The sequence below is a fragment of the Ovis aries genome, chromosome 2 (genome assembly GCF_016772045.2).
Source record: "Ovis aries strain OAR_USU_Benz2616 breed Rambouillet chromosome 2, ARS-UI_Ramb_v3.0, whole genome shotgun sequence".
In the NCBI taxonomy this organism is placed as follows: domain Eukaryota; kingdom Metazoa; phylum Chordata; class Mammalia; order Artiodactyla; family Bovidae; genus Ovis; species Ovis aries.
This window is the reverse complement of record NC_056055.1, coordinates 166,351,038-166,376,160: the sequence shown is the minus strand read 5'-3', so window position 1 is coordinate 166,376,160 and position 25,123 is coordinate 166,351,038. Positions and strand designations below refer to the sequence as shown.

At 39.9% G+C, this 25,123-nt stretch overlaps 1 protein-coding gene and 1 long non-coding RNA gene across 4 annotated transcripts in view; one reads left to right on the top strand and one right to left on the bottom strand.

The window, feature by feature from the left end:
- The window catches only part of LOC121818719 (uncharacterized), a 71,458-nt gene that overhangs the window by 6,500 nt on the left and 39,835 nt on the right, over nucleotides 1-25,123 (bottom strand). The window lies entirely within an intron of this gene.
- Nucleotides 1-25,123, top strand: part of ARHGAP15 (Rho GTPase activating protein 15) — a 700,830-nt gene that overhangs the window by 653,046 nt on the left and 22,661 nt on the right. The window lies entirely within an intron of this gene.

Below are 25,123 nucleotides of genomic sequence, written 5' to 3'. Positions count from 1 at the left end.
CCTTATGTGAAATACTGCCTTCTAAACTTTTTCTCACTTCTAGTAATTTCTTCTCCTTTAGCATATATTCTTTTAAACCAGGCTCTTTACACTGACATTTTCTGCTTTCTTTTGTTCTTCCTTTTCTCCCAATATCCTCCTCCTCCTCAAATTCTTCTTCCTACACTGCTCTCTGAGAACTGTCTTCACTTTCAAAGCTTTACAGATACATCGTCCATCTGCCCATTTATTCTTGATACAAATACAGATCAAGTGCCTATCATGTGATAGATGCTGAGCAGGAAATAAGGATAATTTTGCCAGGAAAACAATCAGTTCCTGGGATCTGGGAACTTGATTCAGTTATGTTATCAGTCTCTCTGCCCTTATCTGGGAATGTTCGTGTCCCTCAGTCTTGACTTTAACTCCCAACTTTCTGCCTCTCGCCCTGCCCCTCCTCTCCTCACAGAGATATGCAAACCGGCCTATCTGTTGTAGGCATTTAGTCAATCCATCCATGTCATTAGGAAGTCCCTGCTCTTCCTTGCTTTCCCACTTTCAAAGAGAGAAATACAGACACTTCCCTGGTGGTCCAGTGGTTCAGACTTTACCTTCCAGTGCAGGGGCAGAGGGTTCCATCCCTGGTAAGGGAATTAAAATGCCTCGTGACCAAAAAACCAAAACATAAAAATGAAGCAATATTATAACAAATTCAATGAAGACTTTAAAAACGGTCCAAGTCAAAAATATCTTTAAAAAAAAAAGAGAGAAGTAGAACACTTAGGGGCAGGGCCACAGCAAGGAATAGGCAAGACACAGTTGCGGGTGGTCGGGCAATAAAAACACGTTTTTCCTACCTTCCATTAACTGTCAGTCGAGATGCACCTCTTAATAAATCTTTTCCCTTTATCAGTGAGTTCACTTGCTCATTCATTCATTCATGAATTCATTTAGCCCATAGTGTTTGGGATAGGAAAGATAAAAGAAATTACCCCTGCTCTAAAGGAATTTTTATCTAATCAATTCGTGTCTCTTAGACATCAAAGCTGAATGAGTGTTCTCAAACAGGGAAAAGACATGCAAAGTGTGATACTTCACTTAAATCTTATTGTTTTCCTTTTGAACACTTTTTGAATAATCATTTTACATTCCAGAAAAATCCCACCCTCAAAAGCATCTCTTCTCTGATGAGAGCACAGCTCTGTCCTCTTGGTTCCAGGTTCACCCACCTTTTCCCACTTCTCTTTCATTTCCAGCTGCCATTCCAGAGCTGCAAGTGCTCCTTTGGTACTGACCTTTGAGTCATCAGAAAGGGATTCCATTCACTCTCCCAGTGCCTCACTTCCTGTTTAGGGTCAGACATCCCCCACAGAGATAGTGAGGTATTTTATGGGTGGTTTACACATCCAGCTATATTTTTTTTAACTAATGGGAAAGGAAAAATAAAATGCATGCTGCATTCTCTTTGCCCTAACTCTGAAAATAACCACTAAAAATATTTTCATATCACACTGAAATATAAAATATTTTCATATTACATTGAAAATAACCAATTCGTAGGGAACCAAGCTCTTAAAGTAATTCATACTTCCCTGGCAGTCACAGGCATTTACCCTTCTTCTCCACAGAGGCAGGCCTGTTTTATTCACCCCTCATCCTATTCTTGCTATTCTGTGCTTAAGTTTCCCCTCCAACACTCTATAGTAGGCTAGGTAGGTTAAGAAGCAGGTGACTACATAAAGAAAGTAAAGATTCACTGCCACATTTTAGTCATTTCTGATCCCAAAGCACATTTATCCAAGAAATGTTGATATAGAAGAAAACAGACATGAGGTTGTGGTATAAAAGAAAATGGACTGTGGCCGCGGATATAGTGGGGGCAGGGAGGGAGATAGCCAGAGAGAGACGTTTTGTTCATGAGGAACGCAGCCACCTGAAAAATACCAGCTAATTAGCTGTCTGTAGCCACAAAACACAGCAGTTTAGTGCAAGAAGTGAACAATACTTTACCTAATTGAAACTACAGAGCAGACTTAGGTAGGCTGCGTGCAATTACAGAGATTGGAAGTCAGCCAGGACACTGAGGTTAACAACCCCTTCTCACAAAAAGCACCGCGGGAACATCAGTGACCACAAGTGGTAAAGGCCGGCGTCCTGCGGCCCATCCAAAAGGCCTCACCGCTCACAACCTAGGCTCCATCACAAGGGCGTAATGGTGTCAGCTACCTGACTGGAAGAAAGAGTGTCCTCTATCGGTGTGCCTGGGCTCGGGGCGCGCGCGCGCGCGTGTTTGTGTGTGTGTGTGTGTGTCGGCGCGCGTGCATGCACACGCACGTGCTCAGTCATTTCTGACTCTTCCCGATCCATGGACTGGGCCCTGGGCTGTGTGACTACTTCAGCCTTCTTAGGAAGCAAGCTTTGAAGGGGTAGAATAGAGGGAGATCTAAATAATGGAGGACATCCCGAGTGTCAAGTGGTAGACAAGGGGACTGTGAGGGATCCGCCACCTGCTCATCTCGCAGCCAACAAAAAGGCTGCCTACCATCTCAGAAAGTTCTAGTTCAGAATTCTCAAACTTGAAGGTGCTTATTGATCAAATCATGTAGAGATCTTGTCAAAAATGTAGATTCTGATGAAAGAGATCTGGAACAGAGCCTGAGATTTTGCACTGAGGACAAGCTTCCGGGTGCTGCTGTGTGGGAACCAAACTTTTAGAAGGCAGTTCTTGCAGAAAAGAGGGCAGAGACTGGACAAAGAGATTGAGGACTTTAAAATGAGATTTAACACCCGCAGTAATCAGGCTCACTTTCATTGGTCCTAGGAACCAAAGGAAGCAGAAACAGAGAGAGTTCAAAATAATAAAGACTCCAATCTACTCCTAAAATAACTTTTACTATTAGAGGATGTGAGAGGCACAGAATTTGTTCCCTGAACATGTTTCATGAGTGAGATGGCTACTTTAAACAATATAGCATTTTCCACTCACTGGCTGATACTGTAGCTGAGACACACCAGCCAACAGTGGTCTGGGATGACCTCCTAAGAACTAAAACTGTCTTTTAAGGTGAGTCAAGAGAACACAAGATGGCTAAATACAGACCCTCAAAACTTGATCAATGGGCAGTGAAGGGGGTAATAATCTTCCTCCAAAGCCTATAAAATACAATCAGTGTTGGTGACAAACATCAAAGAATGGGCCATTTTAAGCTTATATTATGCAAACTCAGTTTATTGCTATGTGCTGTGAAGCTTTTCATGCTAAAGGCTGCAAGTAATATTAAAGACTTAATTGATGGGTGAATTAATGATTACATTCTTTAGTTATTTCCTAGGTGCTTTTTAGACTAATATCTACATATTTTGTGACTGCTTAATGATAGAATTCACTTTAGATGTATGAAAATATACACACACAAACATACAAACACATGCTTATAAGCAAGACCCAGTTAGCCCCTGGTGAAATTAGTATGGGTTCCTACATTTAGACATTGCTGTGAACAAATTTTAAACTAGATAAGGCTAATGTTTGAATATGCATTTATCCTAATATATAGCTTGTCAGTATGCTACTTGCCAAAGATGTATAAATTTAGGATAAGATATATATAAATGCAGAAGAATGTAAGCATGAATCAATGAATCAACAGTAGCTCTGGAGTGCCTACTCTGTGTTCCACACCACACTAGGGAGGGTTGCCATTGCAGAGCTACTAATTTGAAAGTGGACAGAACACCTGAAAAAGGCAGAGAATAGTTAATGGTTAAACAGTACATGAAGGAAGAAGTAGAGTAAAATAGTTAAGTCTGCAATGAAAGGTGGGGAACCATGAGTGAGGCCTCGCAGGAAAGTTGGGATCTGAAGTCTCAGACCATAGGGCCCCAAGGCAGGTTATTGAGCAGTTGAAGAATAGAAGTTTTGCTTTTGTTTTGCTTTCAATATCTCAATTTATTGAAAGGTCAAATTTGAAATTGTTTTGGAAATGGAGAGGCTGAAGGAGGAGGCTTGCAGTAAGGCTGGAGAACAGTTAGTTTTGTGTTGGTTGAGGAGCTCAGCAGGAAGAAGGGAATTGCCAGGGAAACTTAAAAGTGAGTCAGGAGTATTTGCTGATAGGTTTGATATGATGGATAAATGACCGGTAGAGTCTGAGACAATGCCAGAATGTCCAATTTGTAGACAAAGAGAGTGATAATATCACTGATAGAAACTGGCTTATCATGAACTTTGAGCGCCAATTCTGTGACAGGCACTATTTTAGAAACTCAGGTGTGCTGTGCTGTGCTAAGTCACTTCAGTTGTGTCCAACTCTGCAATCCCGTGGTCTGTTGCCTCCTGGGCTCCTCTGTCCATGGGATTCTCCTGGCAAGAATACTGGAGTGGGTTACCATGCCTTACTCCAGGGGATCTTCCAAACTCGGGGACTGAACCCACATGTCCTGTGGCTCCTGCATTGCAGGAGGATTCTTTACCACTGAGCCACCAAGGAAGCCCCAGTAAACTTAATACATATAATATAAATGGATACATCAAACAAATACACATAATAAACAAGGAAATGCTACAGTATAGTAGAAGATGATAGCTGCTGAGGAACTTGAAAAAATGGAGCAGAGTAAGGAGGGTCCAGGCTGCTGCAGGGGTAATTGAGTCCAGTGGTTTGCAGTCAGTGGGAAAGAACTGACTGCAGAGGGGAGATCTGAGAAAAGACTCAAGGGAGGGGAAGGAATTTGTGAGATCCATTTGCCTGGGATCAACGCATTCCAGGCGTAGAGAACATCTAGAGTCTTAGCCTCTTTGAGCTACAGCAAAGCAAGGAGGCCAGTGTGACCTGAGTAGAGGGAGGGTGGGGAGAAGAGGAGGAGAAGAGTCACCTAGCTGACAAGGCCATGTCACGTACAGCCCTCTGAGGCCACTGTGAGCACTTGGTCTTCTACTGAGTTCAAAGAAAGGGGGAGCCAGTCGTAGAGTTTGGAGCAGGAATGACAAGAATTGAGTTTTAAAAGAATCACTGTGTTGAGAGTATGTTCTAGGAGAACAGGATAACCAAATAGAAAACTATTTAACTTATCCAGTTACCAATCTAATTAGAAAGAGTTATTTGTGGGTGGAAAGTTCTTTTCATGCATTTGCCTCTGACAGGTTAAAAGAATCTAAAGAACTGGATTCCAGCCCCCTTCTTGGATATGCTGCTGCTGCTGCTAAGTTGCTTCAGTCGTGTCCCACTCTGTGCGACCCCACAGACAGCAGCCCACCAGGCTTCCCCATCCCTGGGATTCTCCAGGCAAGAACACTGGAGTGGGTTGCCATTTCTTTCTCCAATGCTTGAAAGTGAAGTCGCTCAGTCTATCTGACCCTCAGCGACCCGATGGACTGCAGCCTTCCAGGCTCGTCCGTCCATGGGATTTTCCAGGCAAGAGTACTGGAGTGGGGTGCCATCACCTTCTCCGTTCTTGGATATAAGTATCCCAAATAACTTAAGGCCTGTTAAGCTGCTGCTTTATCATCTTTAACATGGGAATAATGGTTAAATTTATCTACCTTGAAGTGTGTGTGTGTGTGTGTGTGTGTGTGTTTGCACATGCCACATCTAAGGAGATGAAGAAAATGAAAGTCAAGATTATATACTGTTAGTAGAGTTTGACATGATTGGAAATTCAAGCAGAGTCCAGACTAGACACTCGATCTTGCACTGAACCCAGATGAAAATAGAGACAGCACTAGATTCAGAACCACAAAACCTGAGTTTTCATCCTGAGTCCCTGACTCCTTAAACTTGCCGCCTTGGATAATACAGCTTCCTCAGTTTCCTCTTCTCTGTTAGAGGAGACTATAATACTGATACCTCAAAGGACTTAATCCAGAGTCACATGTGAGTACAAGTCCAGTTATAAACTGAGAAGCACCAAACAAATGAAGCTCCCCAAAGCTCCTATTGCAACTGTACACAGGTCTACTCAGCCTGTTAAAAAATCATAATTAATCCTTCCATACAGATAGCTAACTTTAATTCTTCACGTTAACTGAAGATGAAGAATGATTAAGAAATAATTCCTTCCTTCAGTGTCCCATGTAACCAGTACCACCCACGTAACCAGGGTGGAGCAGCAGGAGTATTTAGCGGATCATTTTAGCAAGGGGTTAAGTACAGGTGTGATACTAAAGAAGGAAGTGTCGATTTGGGAATCAGATTTTTTTTAGAGTAAATATTCCAGACAGTTAGAGTGGATGCATTCACTGAAAGAATTCAGAGCCTGAAGAGACAGGATGGAATTAAACAACACAGTGGGGACCAACACAGTAAGCATCACTAACCAGAAAAGAGAAACAAGACAGAAAATAAACAGATACAATAAGAAAGAATCATCAGCATGATAAAAATCTGAAGAGTATCATCAACTGGTATAAGTTAACAAATAACTTCTGCTCAAAAAGGATCCAAACAAATTTCAATTAGTTGACATTTCATCAGAAAGCCCCCCCATAATCACCCAGTTATCTAGTAACCACACTCTAGCACAGAGATAACTGAAGTTCCTAAAGAAAGCATCACAATTCGAAAGTTCCTTGTGAATTATCAAAGGAAAATAATGTCATATCCATTGTAATTTTAATATTTTTGTGTTGTTTCATTACTGCTAATCCACACATAATAATATAATGTGTTTTTCACCAGAGCAGTTGCTTAATCAGAACCTTATACTGCCCAGGCCTTCTAAGTAAGGGAAGTATATGGGGAATAAGGAAAATGGCACATAAAACCATGTTTCCAGTCTGTTAAGTACATATTTACCAAGCCATCTTGCAACATACCTAGCCAATAATTTCCATTTCCTCTCTAGAGGCCTTTTTTTGTGTGTCTTTTTAACTGACATTTTGGAATTCACCTGAAAACACCAACAATTTGCCAAGATAAAACTTGGCCTGTGGAGAAGACACCATATTCAATACCAATCTGGAGAAAACAACGTACTCAGTTCTTTTATTCATTATGATCGTAATATTTATTTTAACCATTATCACAATTTGAAAATTATAACTCAGTCCTAAGAAAATTGGCCTCCAAGCAGTAAAGAGTTAAGACCAGAAAGTTCACCTCCTGGACCCTTTGGTCCATCTCCTTATTTCAGTCCCTCCTTCCCTGTGATACCACAAAATGAATAATGCCTTAGACATAGGTTTTGCAATGCTAATATTTGAACAGTAAAAGATACCTTAAGACCTTCATCAAGATTTTTTAAGGCGCCATTTAATGTCAGTGTCAAGGTTCTGTGAGGAATAATTAATATAGCAAAACAAGGCCTATGTGCCCATCGATTGCTAGGGGATTTATGCAGGTAACTCATTAATGCTTCAGGGGGTTCTGCATGTAAATCCCGAAGCCTTGATAGGGAAATGGGACCCAGTGATTTTTTTCCCCCCTATAAAGAACACAAACAATGACAAGTATAAAAGCAGCTAACCTGAATATCTACACAAACAGCAATACGGCTTGTAAAAGTTTTCCATTTACATCCTGTCACCTCTTCTTTTCACATGTATAAAAGATGGGACAATTATTTCAACAAACCTACCCATATAAATCAATGCAGTTTTGCTGTGGAAAGACTGGGTGTTTAAGGAATTTAATATTTCAGCATCACCAGATTATCACCAGGATCCATTTCGCTTTGCGGTCAAGGGCATGATTAGCGCTGTGACAGGATATTGGCCATTTTCGTAGGAAGATCTGCAAATCCTAGTAAACAAATACCAGTTGGAAAAATTAAGAACAAGTCTGTGGACTGGAATGCACCCTACTTGTAATGGGAACAAAAAGCTGGCAATCAAATCTAAAGAAAAAAGCTAAATCACAGCAGAATGACCTACTTTAAGGCATTTGCCAAAGAGGCAGTGTTTTTTAGACAGCTCTTCTGAAGTAGCGTCTTTCTGTCTATGCCATCTGCAGATTTATTACTGCCTGAGAAAAACAACCAAAAAAAAAAAAAAAAAAGGCTGTATTTGAATGATACTAGAAGCCTGGTCTGGGCTATAGGAAAGATTCCAGTATTGTGGGCACCACACCCACACCTACTGATGTGGTCCAAGGTTTTGCTTTAGAGGCACCTAATTAAGAAACCCTGACTCATTTACATGGAGACGTTTGATCTAAATTACACTCCAAACCGCACCAAATTGGGAGCATCTGTGAATGTGAAATGTTTGTTCCCTGTGACGGCTAGAACAGGGCCAGCTCTGGACGGCACATGTTCAAGTGACGAAAAATATTTCACATGTAACGTACTTCTGAGACCCACTTTTCCACTAATAATTCATAGTGATCCTAACCAGTATCTGTACTTCCACAATTATTTCAGGCTGTGAAAAATTATGTCACTTTTTTTTTCTACAGCTAGAAAGAGGTAGAAGGCCACCTACTTTGTCTGTTGTCATCAATAAAAGAACTTAAGTGCAGCCAATAGCAAAAATGCAAAGCTGTATGGTGTAGAGGCTGCTCATTACATATATCTCTTAACCAGGGGTCCAGAAATGCAGAGCAGCAATCTAAAGGAATAAATCTCAAGGCTGACCTCCCTCTCATCACTGGCTTAATAACTTCTCTAGTTTTCCACTTGGCTTGTTGGTTCTCAGGAAAGTTTTGCTTCTCAAATCCTCTGAAGCTATCTTTGTGTTAGATGACACAGCCCGTAAAAGCAAGAATATTGATAGATTAAAAGTCACATTGTCTGCAATTAAAGGGCATTCAGATACAGTCCATGTCACTTCCATCAGGTAAAATGTCTTAAGAAAATTAAAAGAATTTTTTCTGCCATTGGATGCTAAGAACAGTACTCAGCACATAATTCTCATGAAAGTATTGTATTTCAAGTACAAGCAATGGTGTTTTATAGATGCAGTCAACTCTGTATTCTGACACTTGTGGCCAGTTTACCTTTTTAGACCATTTATCACTTATGTTTCAACTGGAGTCCAAGGAATAAGAAAGAAACTTCTATAAACATTACAAATTCTTTTGTCTAAGAAGATACTATGCTGCATGGATCTGATGTACTGTTTTTTGCAGTAGCTAGAGTGAGATTTGAATATATTAATAGTTCTAGCAGCAGAGCCCAGGGAGTCTAGTTAATAACTTATGCATGAATTTATAGATATATTTCAGACAGAGGTAAGGTTTTCAGCTCTCATGTTGGTAATACTTAGAGGGATCGAATGAAAGGGGCTGTTCCCCCAGAGTCTTTGTTGTGGGCATGCATTGTGACAGTATGGAGCCAGAGTTCTTCTGGTTGTCTACACAGCCTGGATTCAATAAACTGTTATATATGCATATTATGACAATGTGGTCAAGGAAACCAGATTTTTTTACTCTACCTTCCAGTGCCTATATAGATTAAATCTGGTGTTTATTTTTCTTGTCCCCATTCAATATGTAAACATATTCATAATGTAATACAGGTTATGTGCATTTTATAATTAACATTATGGACTTAGTTGGGAAAGCACTCAGACCATACTGTATGAAAAATATGTATCTTTTTCTATATTAGACTACATGCTTCAGTGTGAATCCTAAAGGTGGACAATCCCAGATTATTTTACTTTGCTGGGACTACTTTAACAAAATGCCACCGACTAGGCTGCTTAAACAACAGAAATGTACTGTCTTTCAATTATGAATGCTGTGAGAATCATCCCATCCATTATGCAAGCGTGAGATCAAGTGTCAACAGGTTTACCTGCTTCTGAGGTCTCTCTTGGATGGCAGAAGGCTGCCTTCTTACTGTGTCCTTACATGGGCTTTTGTCTGTGTGCACAGCCCTGGTGTCTCTTAGTCCCAATTTCTTCTTGTAAAGACATCAATCATATTGGATGAAGGCCCATCTCATTTTAACTTAATTACTCAAAGCCCTATCTCCAAATATAGTCACATTATGAGGTACTGGGAGTTAACATTTCAACAGATGAATTGGGGTGTGTGTGGTGAGGGTGGGTAGGAGACGTAATTCAGTCCATAACACAGTCCAAGAGAATATCCATATCCGGGCTACTGCAAGTATGATTCTCAGCCTCTTCTCCCATCAGGAAGAAACAAGGCTGACTTTCTAAGGTTTAGGGGAAAGAGCAGCAGCAAGACTCTTCTCCTGCCTTCTGGCTAGACTGGAAGGAAGCAGCTTCAGAGTACAGTAAGTGTTACCACAGTGCCCGCCCAAGCTCCACCCCGCCTTCAGGGACCCCTGGTCTGGAGGCATAAGTGCCTCCCCTCCATTACTGCCGCCCTCCATTAGGAACAGATAATGCGAGAGATATCACTTTCACAATAAAATGTTGCACTTACACCACACCTTTCAACTCAGCATTTCCAAATGCTTTAAAAATCATTATTATTTTTATTATTTATCTGTAGAATCCCAGCAGTCTACTCAGCACTGGGAAGTGCAGTCAAAGCCACAGGGCTATGGTCTCAGTTACACAACCTTAAACCAACGCTCAAGTTTCCCCTCTTGATGTGCCAGTAAAAAAATCTGAAGGTGGTTGGTTGTGTGTGTGTGTGTGTGTGTGTGTGTGTGTGTGTGTGTGTGTGTGCATATTTAGGGGGCAGAAAAAGGAGACAGGAAACTTATCTGAGTTACCCTGCTAGCTGAAGAAATTTAGAAAAGAGCCATTCAATAGTGTTGCTCTAATAAACTAAGAACCACACCAAGAAAAAAAAAAAAAAAGCAACAGAACCAACAGTTTTGAACCTAAAATTCAGAAAATGGAAATGAATTTCCCTAATCAAGGGCAACTACAGTAACACTTTTAAAGGGTTATTAAGCAATGCAGGAAGTAGAAATCAATCATGTTCTGCATTTTGTTCACTGGTCATTATTTCCTAGGTCAAATCTGCTTGACGTTCAATTGAATACAGTCTTTCATCAAATTGAAAAGCCCTGGAGAAACTTTCATTGGCCACCCACATTTTCCAACAGGGCTGCTGCCTAATCCACCTCATTTTTGTTTCTGACCTTTTATCGTCATTGCATAGTCTGCCTTCTCCTGCTGAAACACTTCTGCTTTATATGACTTCCACAGTAGTGCATATATGCTGTCCATTCTGGAGAATTCCATGTATAGAAGAGTCTGAAGGGCTGCAGTCCATGAGGTCGCAAAGAATGCCTGAGTGACTAGCACATGTACACATTCTTATAATGCTAGAACCTGGTCCAGTGTCTGGCACTTATGAAGTGAAGTGAAAGCATTAGTTGCTGTCATGTCTGACTCTTTATGACCCCATGGACTGTAGCCCACCAGACTTCTCTGTCCATGGAATTCTCCAGACAAGAATACTGGAGTGGTAACCATTCCTTTCTCCAGGGGGTCTTTCCAACCCAGGATCAAACCCAGGTCTCCTGCATTGCAGGTAGATTATTGCTTAATAATTGTTTGTGAAATAAATGAAACAAATTCTCATAGTACTCTGAAAAGCTGTCTAAAAGTGTATTTGACATATTCTGCTTCTTCAATAAAGTTATAAGCTAAGACAGATCACAACAAAGAGGAGATAGTCCAGATACAGATTTAAAATATAATGAAATAAGGATCTAGATTGCTTTAAATCAAAACAACCAAATGCATTTGTAGAAAGTATATGTTGAAAGTTATCTTGCCTAGCCTTGAATTTAGTCAGCAAAGGTTTTCTGAAAGAGTATGAGTTCAGGATTTTTTGTTATGATGGGAAGGAGAAATCATAAACTGGTAAATGTTCTAGAACTGGGGGTGGGGCCTCTGGGGAACACTAAAAGTAAAAATAGACGTCAGTAATTGGACTTACAGTGTCAGAAGAGGCAAAGTCAGGAAGGTAGAAGAAAGTTAGATTACTAGGAGTGTTCTAATGAAGGGCTTTCAAAGAAGATAAACACCCCCAGGTACAGAGATCGACTTTGAGGAGATTGTTAGTAACATAGGAATGTCATTAGTAACAGGACTGGGGATATGCTAAAGTAGGAATTCAGACAGTAAGAGCTGCCACAATGCAGCCAGAGTGAGGAGGATGTTTCTTGGGTCCTCTGCACTTGGTGCCAGCCACCACCCCCGGCAGTTCTGCATTATTCCCAGGCAGAAAGCTTAGAAAGGACCTAAACACACACTATAATCACATGTCTTTGTCAGTCTACATAGGAAGTGAATCACAAAAGGGCATTTCCTGTGCTTAGGAAAAAGTACACAATATTTGTCATTCACCATCTCAAATTGGTAATGCAAAAAAGACTACATACCCTTCTGTATTGGGCTATTTTGAAACTTAATAGCCCCAGCCCCTCGGAGCAAAGATGCTTCAAAGGATACAGGGCATCTTCCAAGAGAGTGGACTAAGTCACTGAGAAGTGGCTGGCCTCATCTCAAAACCTACCAAAAAATAGAAGCACAGCTAGAAATGAGTTCAGAAGTGTGTGACTTGGCTCAAGCTGCTTTATTGCATTTTGTATTTAGATGTCACATATTTATATTCCAAAATACAATGTCTCTTTAAAAATGTAACTGTTAAGACTAAAATCAGGAAGGGGTAAAGTGGCTTCACAGAGAGACACACATGGAAGGCTTTTTCTTGGGAGCTGGGGAAAGGAATTGATTTTGTTTCCATTTCTGTGGAATTTCAATCTAATCAACACCTGGACCACTCCTTTTTAAAAAGAAAAAAAGGAAATGAATTATTTAAAAAAATTAATGTTTGAGCATGCAGAGGAGTCCTAACAGACATCTGGGAGTTTTAACAGAGACATCCAAAAGGCAAGTTAAGGTACAGCAGCAGTAGCAAGCATCTGACCTTTATTCTCATTTTCAAGAAAAAAATGGTTTATAGGTTTTTGAGGTGTCATTGCTGGAAGGGAAGCTTGCCAAGCCTCTCATTTCGAAAATGAGCAAACCTGGGACTTTCCCAGGTTATCTAGCCAGTTTGCAGGTCCAGTAACCGAGGTTGACCTTAGTGGTAAAAGGAAATTGGAAATATACTATGTCAAAGGCACTTAAGCTCCAACTGGCTAATTATTCTAACTGGTTAAATACAGTTAAGGTTCCTAGATGTTCAGTTTCCAATGAAGGTAATTTCATCACAGCAGTCTCCTTTCTACAAAATTGTCAGGACGTTCTCACTGTCTTAGCTCCACCTGGAACTCTAACCCTTACTTCCATGAATGAATGTATCACTTCATCAGATGAATGAATTTTCTCATCATCAGCTCCAACTGTACCTCCTGTGTCCCCCTTTTCAAGGCATGACCCACAGTCTTCTCTTCCTACTCAGGCTCCTCTCTATGTTCTCTGCTCATTCCAGATTCTGCCACTTCCTTGAAGAGTCTGTCTCAGTGTCCAGATCTATTCAGATTTGCTTGATCACAGATCTGGCCTCATCTGAGGAGACCTTTCCCTACTCTCAACTCAGAACACATTTTTTTTTTAAATAATTCAGTATATAAATTTTTAATTGAAGGATAATTGCTTTACAGCATTGTGTTGGTTTCTGCCAAACATCAACATGAATGAGCCATAGGTATGCCTATGTCCCCTCTGTTTTGAACCTCCCTCCCACCTCCCTCCCCATTCCACCTGTCTATGTTGTTACAACATGGAAACATACATTACTATATGTAAAATAAATACCCAGTGGGAATTTGCTGTATAACTCAGGGAGCTCAAACTGAGGCTCTGTAACAGCCCTTTTTAAGAACAGTTGTGGGGGGTGATTTGACACTTACATACAACACAGTGACTATAGGAAAGGAAATGTACAGCTCTTCTTATGCTTTTCTGATTCTTGCAAAGTGTCTAGCATGAAGAGACATAATTTATTGAGCACCTACCACATGTCCCTCAATTTGCTGAATATTTGAAGTATATCCTCTCCATTCAGCAACCATGTAAAGGAGCTATTGTTCTCCATTGATGTAGCCAATATCTAGCTCTAGAAGAATGATGATGTTTTCCTAAATCACCCAACTAAAAAGTAGTAGAGCCAGCATTTGAATACAAGTTTTTCTTAATCCAAAACCTTTATATCCAACCGCTATGCAAAACTGCCTCCCTTCTCAGAGTAAACTGCACAGAAGTCACTAAATATTTGTGAATCTAATGAATGGGTAAATTAATAGATAATATGGAAACTGTCCCCTGCTCCAATCTGACTCGAAATCAAATATTGGTTCCTCTGAACAGACATGGTCACGCAGATAGCACAAGGAAAGCAGAAATGTTCTCAGAAGTTAACAATTAAGTTGATCAGTGGCAGCCTACCTGGAAGTGATATGACTCACAGGGAATAGCAAGCCTCAAGTCAAACTTGGCAAGTGTTTGTAACTTTAGAGCCCACCACCTAAATATTCTACTCACCTCACCCCGTTTTTTCCCTTTACCCTTATTTTCTTACTCATTTTAAATGTATTTAAAACTTTTATATTGAATTCATTTTATACAGTAAAATACATTTATTTTATAAGGTGGAAGTGTAAATAAGTTCAATACATAATAAAATTAATTCATGAAATAAAATTGGTGCTCAAATTTAAAGAACAAGTTCAGAAATGTTCACTGGCTAGAAGTGGGTGACTCATGGCCTCATGTATTATTTCATTCAAGCATAGGGCTATAATTCTGATGTTGTGTTTTAGGAAAGATTTGAAATGTGTGGTTCTAGAATGTATTTAAAGATACAGTCTATCAGTATTAAAATCAGAAGAGTTTAAAGGCCAATGGAAGAGATATGGGATTTTCATAGAATTCTTTTCAAAGCTCACTAAACAGTACAAAGATCTCTGAATTTGAAAATTATTTTATACTCAAATACTGTAACGTTTGCAAACTGATATTTTAAAACACAGAGGGGAGGGTTGACTAAGACTGAAAGATATGGTTTTCTTGAAGTTTTTTTGCTAAGTGAATATCAAGACAGTAAAGAGAAGCTAATTTGACTGCAAATTCTGAGGCTACCAGATGGTATTTCTCTCTATTGCCATCACCAACCCTTAATTGTTATTTTCTAATGATAAGGGAGGCTGGGAACCACTGATCTACTTCAGTCATTCACATGAATATCTCAAGTCTCATAAAGACATCCCTTGTCCAGATTTTTCCAGTTGTGGTAAAGAGCTGTGATGTTGAGGCGACTCTCGTGGGAACCAACTTACTTCTGCGACTGAACCGTGCGAAGGAACTGAGTTAGGGAGAGGGAGAAAGTATTTCTTAATTGTCGTTGCCCTCTGCTCTGTCTATGGATGTCTTTGTCTACTACAGATTCTCAAGGACCTCCAAAGAATGAGTCAAGCCTTTCCTGAGAGTGTTGAAAGGATGGGTATCTGGTTGGTTTAAGCTGCAGGCATGTGTGTGACCAAATAAAGCAGATCCCTGAAGAGTCTTTTTCCAGATGTATATATGACATTCGTGCTTTATTTCGGCTCCATTTAGAGAGTGAAGGACCTTTCAAAAGTAATATAATCTGTGTAGAGTGAGGGTTTACTCTCAAGAAGCCAGATATCAATTCCCAGTTATATCAGTGAACTATCCTTCAGTTACTGATTTTAACTATAAGATGAAAAAGTTTAAATGGACCCAACTTCATTTTTCAAAACATATTGTGCAAATTTAACAAGCCCATTTCCCAATTCATGTGTTATGACATGCTACTATACATTTTCAATCAGAAAGTGTCTCAAGATTTATTCAGAGACTAGAATTTGTTTCCTTTTTTATTTGCTCAGTCAATGGAATTATGAATCAAGAATGTTCCTTCCTCTCTGTTAAAGAATATTGACGCCTATCTATTAAGACAGAGGGTCAGTGTCTGAAGAGGAATTGGGGGAATATGTACGATTTCTGAATTTGAATTTTCAAAAGTCTTTAACAGGTATCATACAAACCCGAACTATTAAAAAAGAAACCCAGTCTAAATTTATTTTTACAAAGATTGAACATAATCGAACAAAACCAGCAGCTTCAAATAACACTTCACTCTAAATTTAATTTGCTTTTATACAGGCCTACTACTCTCATTCATGTTAACACTGAATGCACGAGCTTTATTTTTTTGTGACGTGCCCAACCTAACTAATTTTGGATATGAAGGCGGTGCTTACCTTGGTTTAGATGTGTGTTAACACTGGCTCCCCTTCAGACCCAGTCCTTTTTCTCATCAGAGATGGCCGGGAGCAGTAGCATAAGATGAAGGAGATCCATCATGAAATGTCCAGTGTCAATGTGTTCTCCCAGTTTACTCCCTGACCTTCAGCATGCAGCCACACTCCTGGCCCTCATGAGATGGAGCCTTAAGGGGGAAATGGCACTGAGTACCAATTCTACGTCCTGTTGTTCTGTGATCTCAATTAAGTGCTAATTAATTACCACTGGCATCTTTGGCATTGCTTGTCAAATTGCATTTAGGAGTAGCTTTCCAGTGTTTAAATATCAGTAATCCAAAATCCACAGCAAAAAATCCCATGTATTACCATGCCCCCCCCCAGTCTTTTTCCTTTTTAAAACTGTTTTAAAATTCAACAGTTATGTCTATAACTGAAGGTAGCTTTCAATTACAACAAAGAGGAATTGGTATTGTCAATTTTGATTAATAGTACTTCATTAATAAACATCCTGTTATTCAGTCTCCACCTGCACTTGCTGATGTGGCCTGGAATCAATTAACTCATATAATTTGATTTATTTTACAAAGACATTTTGGGATGTGCTGGGCTGATGATAAAGGTCCTATTTTAGCAGTTCTTGATTGCAGGTTAGATTGTACCTGAATGGATTTCTGTTTTTGCATGGATATGTATATACAAGTGTGTGTTTTGCAAGTGAGTTGGAAGAAAATGCTGAAGAAGTTTTGAATTAAAGAATTCACTTTGTGGTGGGGGGGAGGAATCCCTCCTGAATATTCTGACTTGATCTGAACACTTCCAAGAAATGCAGATCTTGAAATGTTAATCTTGTCTCTTAATGAAGCCATTTTACTTAGCAGATTAGTGAGTCCTCTTTAAAATCAAAGAACAAAACAGTGTCACAAAGCACCAAAATTAAAGCACCAGCTAGGGCTAAGATATTAGAGCCAGATATTAGATTCAGCTTCATGTATAATTTTGTTTCACTTTGCTTTGTTAGAGGTTTAATTTCTTTTTCTCCTCTCAATATTTGCAAGTCATGATTGCCAGATCAATCCATTTGATCCCAATTACATACTCTATGAAAACATTACTTAGCCTTCTACAGGTTCTTGAATGCTAAAGTTTGGTACAAGTGACAAAGGCCAACTCAAAGTGTTTAGGCAGGAAAGAGAATTTACTGGACTCGCACGCATGCTCAGTCGCTTCTGACTCTTTGTGGCCCCGTGGACTGTAGCTCGCCAGGCTCCTCTCTTTGTCCCATGGGATTATCCGGCAAGAATATCCAAAAAAATGCTCTTACTGGAAGAAAGAAAAAAGATGCATAGAAGGAAAAATATCCACTTGTCCGCAACTGTCAAGTGCGACCTCTTATTTCCCCAATACAGCTGTCCTACCTCTGAGTATAATAGTATTTCAATCAATCAGAGAGGAAAATGGAGGCTAAGTCACAGTAAGGAACAATGTTGTCTATGAGCAAGAAAGGTTGCCAAGCTTTCTTTCCTGCTCTCTGGCAAAGAGACCTCAAGGCCTATGATGCAGAGTGGCTTGTCATTTCCTCCTCCAGGGGATCTTCCCAACACAGGGACCAAAGCCACGTCTCTTGCATCTCCTGTATGGGCAGGCAGATTCTTTACCACTGAGTCACCTGGGAAGCATTTATTGGGTTACATAACTGAAAGGTCTAGGATGAGATATGACGTTGGGCATTACTAGATCCAAGTGCCAGTATCTTGCAGAGATGTTGCCTCTTTCCATCTCTGCTCATCTTTAGGTTAGCTTCATTTTCACTTAAAATCTTTCCTCCTGGCAGCAAGATGGCAGCAACAGTATTGTATTGTATCAGCTTAGCATTCTCCTAGTCAAGTAAGCCTCACTTTTGCTGTGGGAATAGAAAATCCCCAGAACAATTCTCCTTGGCCTGGCTTGGATCCCGCATTTATTCCATATTTGTTTTTCATCCATTCACTGTGGCAGAAGAAAAGGCATGGCTCTCATTAGCTGGACTTGGGACATAAGTCCACGGTCAACTCCGTTCACACTGGGAGTGGAGTTGAGGCTGGGAGTAGAGGACAGGCAGTTTTCCCCCAAAAATGCTCTTACTGAAAGAAAGAAAAAAGATGCATAAAAGGAAAAAAACCCACTTGTCCACAACTGTAAACTGTAAGTGCAACCTCTTATTTCCCCAACACAGCTATCCTACCTCTGAGTATAATAGTATTTCAATCAATCAGAGAGGAAAATGGAGGCTAAGTCGCAGTAAGGAGCACTGTTGTCTAAGAGTAAGAACGGTCGCCTAGCTTTCTTTCCTGCTCCCTGGCAGACACCTCAAGGCCTATGATGCAAAACTGAAGGAAAGTCCACCCATCCATCCATGCATTCCCTCATCCATGTAACACTGATGAGTCCCTACAGTGAGACAGGCCCTGAACTAGGCACTGAGGCTACAAAAAATAAATGAGACGGCTCCTTAAAGAGCCCCTATGTGGCAAAAGTAGTAATAATGTAGTCACAAGAGATAAGATTTTGGAGTCACGTGAAGCTGGGTTTCAATCCCAGCTCTTTTACTAATTAGGTATGTGAGTGTAGACAAAGTCTTCATTCCTTCTGTGTTTTAGTTTTTGTATCTAAAAATAGGTGCATTGTAAGAATTAAATGGGTAATATTTATAATTTGCTCAACATAAGGCCAGGCACATAAGGTCATTGTTCAATAATTAATAGTCATTGCTGTGTTGATCAAATGAGATAATGCAAACGAACCATTGTATGCAGAGCCTGGCACATAGTAAGTGCTCAGGAAATGGTAATTGGCAGCTATTATCATATGAAATAGAATTAGGGACTAAATCCAAAAGGAAACAAAATTTAAAAATCAAGAAATATCTATTATGATAGATTTGGAAAAAGCATTGAGAATTCATCCAGACCTACCCCATCTTCAGAGAAAACACTTCAGTCATTTTAGATTGAGTAGAATTTATCTTCTCTTCAGAAAAAGTGCTCCCCAAAGCAATTGTCTTCCTTTTTGCTCTCATATTTCATCAGTTTACATAATATTTAATTAAATTACATAATTACAATAATAAGTACAACTGGCATAAACTTGTTTGGGGCTCTCTCCTGGGACTTCCCTCTAGTGGGAACAGATGTGCACAGTTGAGAGTCATTAACTAGCCGCAGACATTCAGTGTGTTCTGGGCATTGGTCAGTATATTTTACAGAGAAAATAGAGAGCTGGTTAAGTAGAAGTCAGCCACAAGAACCTTTGCAGTACTACCGTGGTCTTCCGCGTACTCTTCATCTTACTGAATGCCACTATTACTTAAAAGTGTACCCCAAATTTACTTGTATTTTTAAAACTTCTATAAGCAATATAATCAGAACTTTATAGCCAGAATTTTAAGCCTGCCTTCCGGAATCAGTTTTCCTAAAATCACAACTATGTATTGGGCAAAATGGTAGAACATGAAGGATTAATACTTGGTACTGTTCTAAATCCATTTCTAACTCTAATCTTAAATAGTAATCTTAATAAATCTAAATAATCTTAAATTCATTTCTAAGAAGGAAAAAAATAGAAACTTTCTCACACATTGAAATGACAATAACAATAAGGTAGAATCTAAAAGAAGATTCAAATATGCTTTCATTTCTGCCTGTCCAAATGCGTGAAACTGAGAGATTATTCGTTTCATTTTTCATGATGATCTCATGAAGATTTTTGAAACTTGTTTGTTTTTTGACGTGCAAACCTCAAAATCAGAGTGCAACAAAAGTGAGAAGCCTTGGAACATCTGTATTTTAAAACTGGCAGTTTGGGGGAGATTAATGACTCTGTTTAAAAGTAGTAGTCATTCAAAGCTAAAATCTAATGAAATTCTTATTTGTAATCAGGTACTCCTGCTGAGTATTAGAAGTAGTTCAATCTGTGCCTCAGGAAGTTAAAATTTTATGATCAGAGTAGAAGCTATCGTCACTGCTGATTCTTGATCATTGGGAGAGTGACAAGCCAAGTAAGCAGGGCCAGGGGTGGGGGTGGGAGGTAGGTCTTGGGGTAAGAGCTGGACTGGCTTAGCCCCAAGCAAATAATTACAATATTAATCAATATCAATAGTGGACATTTTAAAGAAAGAAAGGAAAGAAAAGTTGTCATATAGGATAGGTCACATCCAGAAGACACGTGCCTTTCACTGGTCGTCTGTGAGGTAATTAAGAGTCCTGAGCGTATGTGCACGTGCCTGCACACACACACAAACATACACACATATGCACACACAAAATTAAAGGCATCGTTCAATCTTCAACTGTTTTAGACGACTTGGATCTTTCACAGGTAATCACTGGCCACCTGGCAGACACTGACCTCATGCAGAATGGCTCACTAGTGAGAGATGACTTGAACCAGATCAATTCCTTACATTTGGCAACCTCCATGTCTCTAAATATTATGGAGATCAACAGATTTTACTACTTATTTATGTGAACTAGGTCATCTGTAGTCATTATAATTTCAGACATTAGGTGTAAATAACAATTTAAAATTTTATTGCTACTTTTGGTGAAAGAAAGGGTCTGAGCCAAGGTACTTTTTTTTTCTGTTTTTTTTTTTTAAACTCTATTTCTTGAAATAGTTACACAATCCAAATTGCATGCTCTGCTCTGTGAAAACTTTATATTAACAATCATTGCTGCTGCTGCTGCTAAGTCACTTCAGTTGTGTCCAACTCTGTGCGACCCCATAGATGGCAGCCCACCAGGCTCCCCCATCCCTGAGATTCTCCAGGCAAGAACACTGGAGTGGGTTGCCATTTCCTTCTCCAATGCATGAAAGTGAAAAGTGAAAGTGAAGTCGCTCAGTCGTGTCCGACCCTCAGCGACCCCACAGACTGCAGCCTTCCAGGCTCCTCCATCCATGGGATTTTCCAGGCAAGAGTACTGGAGTAGGGTGCCATTGCCTTCTGTGAACAGCCATTGCACAAACTGGAATGTCGTTCTTCAAACCAAATTTAAGGGCTGAGAAAGGTACTCTAGTTGGTCCCACTCCTTGATTCAAGCCTCCACCTTTGGCCCAAACAATGGTAACAAAACATGGCCAGGTCTACTTTCTGGAAGAAAAAGGAATATTCTGGTGAGTTTTGAGAACACTGAGTGAGGCAAATTGGAAAAAGACACAACAGATTTTTACCTAACAAATGACTTGAAAACCACTGCTGGTTTTCAAGTCAAGAATATTGATCCGTATGGTGAGACTAAAGGAGTCCAGGTACATGCAGACTTGGAAAGGCTCTATAACCTTCTAAGATGGGAAGGAAGCAATGCTGGTGGCTCTGATATACTTGGGAGAGCAGAAAAAGACAATAACCTTAGCAGAGGAGCTGGCAAGCAATAGGTGAGAGAGTCAAGTGTCTGAGCAGTCCCTCTAGGGTTCTCGGGGGAAAATTGAAAAACAGAACCAAGTATCAAAACCACAAGTGAGACTCAGTCCTGCTGCTTCAGTGAACTAGCAGGATGCATAGGCCCTTTAGAAGAAACTTGGGTACAGTTGCGGCCAACAAGAAACAGTACCAAGAATCTCAGGAAAGTATCTTTTGTCATTCTACATCATCATTTCTACTAAAATTAAAGTAACATGTGTTCAAACTTCCAATCCTTATGAAATTAGAAGCCCAGTGTCTCTCAGGTTATCGAAAAGGATTTATGTTTCCTTTGGTTGTTTTTGGCTTGATTTCTTTCTTCAGCTGAACCCACAACTCATGCATGCCTGATCACTTGCCAGTGTCCTCTCATCTTAACTTCGCCTTGTTTCTTAAAGCTCACTCTAGGACATAGGACTTAGTAGACATTTACTGAAGATTCATGGAGGATAGAAGGATTACATCACACCCAGCCCAGCAGATAATTTAAAATTTAAACTTCAGTAATAGCCATTCCTATGACTCCCCTTCTTATTTTCCCTATGCCCTCCACTGGGAATTTTTGTGGGGTGTCTCTTTCATTTGGCCCCCAACTTCCCACCATGTAATTCTGCCTCAACTCCCTTCTTTCATATTCTTCCTTTTTATACATGATCTTCATAAGTCTATTTCACGTTTTGTAGAGAGAATTTGGTTAGCTCTTTTTCTGCTGTGTTCTAAGGATTATCTTTCCACAACCAAAATGCTTTGCTAAGAAAGAAAAATTATTTTTTTGCCCTTAAGAGGAATTCTGCTTCTAGCTATTAAGTCAGACTTTTCCCCTAATATACTTGAATCTATAAGTTGAGTGTAGTGGTATGTCTTTTTTACTTAAGTATGGATTAGTATATCTAAACTGACCTGCAGATTCGTATACTGGGATACCCTGTACTGTGCTGGCCTTTCTGGCTATTACTGTCTGACAGCATATTAGGAACACCACTCATGTCAGACCCTACCCCTTGCCTTTCCTCTTGACAATTTATAGATCCAATGCTATTTAGACAGGTGGAGAGGTAATCTCACCAGCAAGGCAATTCCCGTGGGTCATTATATATGCAAGATATTTCCTCAATTCAAAAATGCTATTGGAGGATTTCACTGAACACTCCAGTAAAGAAATTCCTGAAATTGCAGTGTTGAAACTAGCAAAAGGGCTCTGCTACAAGAAGTAATATCCTCACCAAGCTGTTGATATCATTTGAGAAATTTACATCTTGAGACAGTATCGGATGGCAGTGATAACAAGCTCCTGTGTCAATGATTCTCCACGTCTGTCAATTGATCTCATCCCAAGTTAAGTAGGGGCAGTGACTATCTTGCACTAGCAAGATAAGTGCAGGTCCCCAAACTATCAGAAGCACCCATGAACACTTTAGTGCCTAAAAGAGAGTGAAATCCTATCAGAAAACAATGAACATAGGTTCTGTTCAGTTTCCATTCCAAGGACCATGTTTGTATGCTTGGGAGTTGATTTAAACTGCTTCTTGTTTTTCAAATACTCGAACTGTCCTACCCAGTTGGGAAGGAAATATTGAAGTTATCAATCATTGAGAGAATAAAATACAATAGGCAAGGATCTAGCAGCTATATTCAATGTACTTGTTGTGGAAGTTCTTCAATGTCCTGTCCCTCAACCTCTCCCCAGTGTTTGAAAGTGAAGTGAAAATGTTATTAGCTCAGTTGTGTCCAATTCTTTGCAAGCCTATGGGATCGTACCCCACCAGGCTTCTCTGTCCATGGGATTCTCCAGGCAAGAATACTGGAGTGGGTTGCCATTTCCTCCTCCGGGGGATCCTCCCAATGCAGAAATTGAACTCAGGTCTCTGGATTGCAGACAGATTCTTTACCATCTGATCTATCAGAGAAGCCCCCAAATCCCTGAACCCAACAATGACAAAACTGTGAAAGACCAACGCGACTCACCCTCACTGAGTAGTGGAGGTCTCTTGGCAACCAGGGTGAAAACATCACCTTGGCAGGTGACAGACACTTGAGCCTTGGCTAGGGCATTAATGAACAATATTAATAAAGACTAATTAGATAGTGTTTGTTGAAATGTTTCCAAAGTGATGAGCAAAATAAAGCCAACCTAAAGAAAATATTGAAAAAACCTCCCACTGAGCATGCTCAGAAAGAGCATTTGAACTTCTTTTATTTTTAAAATGCTCAACCATTTTCTTCAAAAACTTGGCTTGATCTTCCTGATTCAGTGATAACTGAAGTCATGCCAACTTTGATGTTTTTAGCTTCAGCTGTTTTAGAGCTATATGTGATCCCCCCAAAGGTTGGAGTGATTTTTATTTCTGAGTGAAGAAGGAAGCATATGTTTTAACCCTCATGTGCCTTTTTTGAGAAAGGATGAATTAACATCCTATAATGTTTTACCTTTGGGCTTAAAATAAAGAGTGTGGTTTGAAAGTCAAGGATACATTTTTCAGAAATTAAAATGGAGGCTCCAGCCTTCAGGATTAAGTCCATGAATTTTCTCTGTTTTACCAAATACATTTGGTGAATTGCTTGTCTGCTGCTATTGTTTTAAAATGGCAGCAGAGACAAGGCAGTCTGGAGACTTGAGCAAGATGGACCACACACAAACCTAACTTCAGGACATCAAAAAAGCATGAAACTAATATGCAGAAACACTGGAGCATCTTGAATACATTTTTTTCTAACCAGATAAATGACAGAATGGGAAATAAAAATGAATTTCAAAAGCTTTAATCCACCTGACAGTCTAATTTCCCCTTCTAATTATAGAAATAGGAAGGAAGGAATAAATAATGAGAATTTAGAGGCTGCGTGATACCAAATATAACTAATCCCATTGAAGGAGAAGGAACGTAGAAGACAGGGTTGTCAGGGTGGCTTCTAAGAGCCATGTCTACATTCTTTTCTATTTTCAATCATGCCGAGGCTTCCCTCACATTTCCCTGGGGATCAGTTGTTCATTGTGTCTCCTTAGGACACACCAGAGATGGTGAGGTAAAGAAATCAGGGTAATTACAGCTGATACCATTATTAGCTAGAAAGTTAGACAACAGCCCTAATGATGAAGCACGGATGTGTTAAATGGCTCCAGCAAACCCTAGTTGGTGTAAAACTTACATGAGAAGTTTAGGATGGAGCATTCCCTGGGTTTCTATAGGTGGAAACATTGGATGATACTGGTGCTTCAGATCAGACCTAGGTCATTTTTGCCGATGATCACACAATGTCATCTAGTAGTATCAAATTAAATTTCCCTAAATCACGATTCCCCCTATATCCTGGTATGTACCCGAAACTCTGGAAGAACAACAAAAGGGAAGAATTGGTAAAGAAATGACAAATGTCTCACTCTCTCACAATGTCAGAAAAACTATGGGCAGAAAAATCGAAACCAGAATGAAAGAAAGGAAATTGAGTCTTTGTTTACAAAAGGATTCCAATTCTGGGTGAACTGTCCAACTCAACCAGTGGCTTTGGAGAAACATGATTAAAGTGATGACTGAGGTGTTTTGTGTCCTAGCCTCAGTTTCCTTTAGTCCCCTCTGAGTCCCGTAACAGCCAATCAGAAAGGAACCTGGC